Below are 5083 nucleotides of genomic sequence, written 5' to 3' on the forward strand. Positions count from 1 at the left end.
GCTTTGATGGGCAGCTCTAGAATGAGAATATAGATTTGATAAGGAAAACTCTTGAGAATGTTGCAGTAAAGAGAATGGGGTCACTATGCCACAGGGCGATTGTCGCAGAAATGCAGAATCTTGGAAGTCCCGAAGAAAGAGTAGTGACGGAGGCTGTTAAGTTTTGTTCGGAGTTGGAACATGATATTATAGATGTGAACTGGAATCCATTCAAAGTCGATGACTCTGACGAAAATCCAAAGGTTTGGAGTTTCCTGTTATATAGTATCTCAAAAGATCGGATCTTTCCTGTTATATAGTATCTCAAGATTTCAAATGTGATATTGCAGATAGTGGTGGTTGAGACTAATAACAAAGTGCTTAGGCTCAAGAAGGACTGGGGTGAAGTATTATGCTGTGAAGTGTTAAGAGCGAAACAAGAGATACTAGACCACAATGTAAGTGATGGCTATATGATTCAGAACTTTTGGAACCATAAGGAAAACCGAGAAGCCACTATAGCGGAAGCAATAAAAGCCATGTTGAAGGCTTGGTTTTGGTCTAAGAACCCTTTAAACATTTCTTAGTCTATGTTTAAACGTATAATAAGAGGCATAATCAAAAGTAATGTGCATTCTAGTATCACCATAGTGTGTGTAATAAGCAGAATTACGAAAAATGAAAGAGTACGGAGTGGTTCGGTAAATGTCTCCAAAATAGGCATATACATATTGCTGATGAAAATTGTATCCAGACCGTCCAAGTACTTGGTAAGCTCCATGGCCATATTTCCATCCGTGTTGCCCTGTACCGACCGCACTTGTCAGCACACCTACCACCTCTTACGTTAGTCAGTTCCGACGCAATGTTGGTACTGATTCTTACATCACATCACAGTGTAACTCACAAGTTTGTATTCAAAGATCGAGAGTATGATGGACAACTACTCATCTACCTTCATTTACATGGTCTATGGAGGTTACTTCAACATATACAACAAATAAATACCATCACCTCGTAATTAATGTTGATCCAGTACTGGTACTCTCGACAGTCATTGGCCTCTTCGTCATCGCTATCATCATCGCTCAGTTCGATAAGATCTACTTGATTACATTAAGTTTGAGGTTCATCATCATGATCAATCACTAGAACACTTGGCTGATATTGTCAGTGACTTTGGTATTCATTTCTGTTGAAGAGCTGATCTTCAATAGAGAAAGGCAAAGAAGGCCAATGGGTCGAAAATACGGCCAGAATTTACAGTATTCCCAAAAGAACGAAAATGCATGTCCATGGTACTGAACACATTCAACCAATTGAGACTCCAAGTCACAGGTGAAGATATGCGGGTCCTTTCTGATGAAAACAGAGTTCGAGTTCTGATTCATGAACGCTAGCAATTGCGTTCCACATCGCCTTGAATCTTAGCTTATAACCCATTGAAGCATTACTTTCTCGAGCTTCCCAATCTCCATTACCGATTTATCACTCCATCCATATTGTAAAGACCATCAGCGGATTTGCCGAAAACTTGTTCATCATAATCAAATGTTTTCGGGAGTTTTATATGATTGATATGTTTCTATTCATCATATGTGTCATAGATAACCACTTGACCTGCTGTGGCAATCCAATATACCACGGAACCGATCACTCTTCCGGGAGTCCACGACATGAGCGATATTTCTTGGGGACAGGTCAGTTCCGCATAGCTCCACATACTAGTTTTCGAGGAATAAGTCTGGACTTTCACCTTTTTAGAGTTAAGTACGTAGGAATTACACTCTGAGGGAATCACCTTGTAGCTTAAACATTTATCCAGAGAATCTTTGGTCATCAAAGACATAACAAACTCACTGAAATGAGCTTGAGGACACGAAATCTCATCATGGTTCCTCGTATTTACATCCCATAAGTAGTAAGTTTTTGGATGACGACCACAGAGAAGCAAACCGTTTGATGAATCGATGTAGTAACCGAGCTTTTTCAGAACGCCAGAATATTCCATTTCGTTGCCTATGATACTCGTTGACAGTAAAGGCATACGAGGCTGTTGAGGTACATTGTGTTGCTGACGAAGAAACCAATGAGATGGAATCTTGGTTTCCATTTGGTTAGGTAAGTGTTGCGGAAGACAGGGTTGGAGACAATCTGAAGCCGTCTCTTTGATACAAGAATCACCTTGTAGATTGTTTCACGCGGTAACAGAAGAAGAATCTCAAACATTGCATCATCGCTGTTTAGAACCTTGTGAGCACTTAAATCAGAAATCATCTCCGAATTGTTTTTTGCCCTAATTGAAGAATACATTGCGAAACACACTGTGTTCGTCTATAAACAGAAAAGCCAAAACACAAATCAGAAACATCAAAGATCCTTAACATACAGAGGAATCTTAAAAAAAATTTCACGAAGCCTGGACAAATTAATCCCAAGAACTCAGTAAATCTAAAATTTCCAAAGCGAGTCTAACAATCGGCGCTAAATACAACAACATAATCTAAGGTTTGTAACAAGAAACATAGAATAAGTGATTGACTAAATAAAAAGTGTGATGAAAAAGTACCTTGATGGGCAGATTCAATGCTTTCAGTTTCGGGCGTTGTTCTGAAATGGATCATGTTCCAACCAACGATGCTGACGAGTGGTTCTAAATGTTACAGCCTTTGTTCTGAAACCGATTGATAATAGGTCGATTTTTTGTATAAATTTGGATAAAAACTGATACTCTTTGATGCCGACTGTTCTATCTCCTACGGTGAGAATCAATCAACATCAATTTCCTCCAAGATTAAAGTGGATAGCGAGTTTGAAATTTGATAATAGGTCGATTTTCTGTATAAATTTGGATCAAAGTCAACATTTGTTGACAACCTCTATCAAAAAGAGTAATTAACACTTTAATTTAGCAGCTTGCAAAAAAGTTTTTGAAGTCTGGTAGCTGATACATAAAGAAAGACCACAATTTCTGCCATCAGTGTTCGGATGGGGATAAGGGAAGGCTTATCTTTTGCAATGAATGTAAAAAGCCAATGTATTGTCAGCAATGTACGAGGAAATGGTAAGTTTCTGTCTAAACTTTAAAATGCATTTTGCTAAAATATGTTTTGGTTTCCAACTCGATTTGTTGTTTTTTTTGCAGGTATCAACATCTATTTTGTGAGAAGGGTGTTGTTGAAAAATGTCCTTATTGCCTCAAAATTTGTAACTGCGGGGAATGCTTGAAATTGAAGGGTTTAATTGAGGTAAATGAGATTATCGTTAGCATCCATTTCAATATTTTAATGGCAGAAGATTTTGTTTTTGAGAGAACCCCAAGACGTTTTTGTTTGTTTGTTAACATTATGTTTGTTTTTCTGTTTTAACTGGTATCAAAGACGAAACCGGATTCTTAAAGATGTCGAGTACCTGTTTGAATCGATGCATCCATTTCTTAATGAGATAATTGAAGCTCAGAAGCATGAAATTGAAGTCGAGGCAGAGATTCAAGGTATGAATTTTCCGCTACTAATTATTGGTTTATGTTCCTTCTGAGGGACCTCTGGTATTATATATATGACCCGATTCTATAGGAATGCAGTCTTTTGAAGTTAAGGCAACTCTGACAGAAGCCCCGTTAATAACCGCATGTTCTGGTAAGCAACTTATGTTATCTAATACAAAGTTAGGATCTTTCATTTCAGTTTAGTTGATATTACTGCAGATGATCTTGTCTTGCAGTGATCTCTGCCAAACTTCAATTTTTGACTTGCACCGATGCTGCTCCTTTAAGGATTACAAGAATGAACTTTGTTTAAACTACTGTCAAGAGATTCACAAAGTAAAGGAATATGTGCACGGTTCACATGCTTTAGAATCGAGCTCCACCTCTGTTCCTGAGGACAAAGATAATCCTAACCAATCTATTAAGTGGCACGCTGATCATAACGGAAGAATCTTTTTTGCATTTGGTTGTAGTGAATGTGTTATCATGGAGCTCACACGAATCTTACCGCTAACATTTATGTCAGACTTGAAACAGAAAGCAGATACTATCATGGCGTCATACAAGAAAATTCCTAGATTGTTGAACTGTAGCTGTCCTGGTTTGGAAACTGATAAGAAGAGAAAAACAGCTTCGAGGAAAGAATCAAGTGACAACTACTTGTTGTCTCCTGAATCTTGTGATGTCTTAAAAGAACAATGGCTTCTCCATTTTCAAGAGCATTGGGCAAAAGGTGAACCAGTAATCGTTGGGAACACTCTCAAGAACATACCTGGTTTAAGCTGGGAGTTGGACGTTATGCTGCGAGCTATATGCGACTACATGAAATCATCAGAAGGAAGTTCTAATTGTTCGGAATACATTGTTCGGAATACATTGAAGCATATTCCTTCTTTGATGGTTACAAGAAAGGAAGAAGATATAAAATCTCATGGCCTAAGATGTTGAAGTTAAATGACTGGCCTCCTAATGATAGTTTTGAGAATGCTTTGCCTCGTCACTACACTGAGTTCATATCCGCATTACCTTTCCAAGAATATAGCAATCTTGTAACCGGAATTCTTAACATTGTAACAAAGCTTCCTGATAAACTTCTCAAACCAGATATGGGTCCCAAAAGTTACATTGCCTATGGGTTCCTAGATGAGTTTGGTAGAGGTGATTATGTGACTAAGCTGCATTTGGATATGGCAAACGCGGTTAATATACTGACATATATAGCTGAAGTAACTGTAAGTGAAAAAAGAAAAACCAAGCTTGAAATGCTGAAACGGAAATACAAGGAAGATGATGGTATTATTGGGTATCGTAGCCAAGAAGAGGAAGAAGAACCAAACGTGGAAAGCGAACAGAATCATCAAGAAATGGGAGGTGCTCTTTGGGACATATTTAGGAGTGAAGATGTTTCTAAGTTAGAACAGTATATTAAAAAGCCTTGCTGAGAATTTAGACATGCATTTGGTCAACCAGTTATGGAGGTAATTACTCACCTACTTGCAATAACCTTTTTGACTGAGATTTTACTTTCTTGGTACTGACATTTTATTCGATTTTCATTTTCAGGTTGACAACCCGATACATGACCAATCATTCTATTTAACTGTATAACTTAAAAAA

The 5083-nt window shown here is 37.9% G+C and overlaps 2 pseudogenes; one reads left to right on the plus strand and one right to left on the minus strand.

Moving 5' to 3' along the window:
* LOC104743847 lies at positions 1312-2256 on the minus strand (annotated as a pseudogene).
* Positions 3015-5083, plus strand: part of LOC104743848 — a 3923-nt pseudogene continuing 1854 nt past the window's right edge.

The sequence above is a fragment of the Camelina sativa genome, chromosome 14 (genome assembly GCF_000633955.1).
Source record: "Camelina sativa cultivar DH55 chromosome 14, Cs, whole genome shotgun sequence".
NCBI classification, from domain to species: Eukaryota; Viridiplantae; Streptophyta; class Magnoliopsida; order Brassicales; family Brassicaceae; genus Camelina; species Camelina sativa.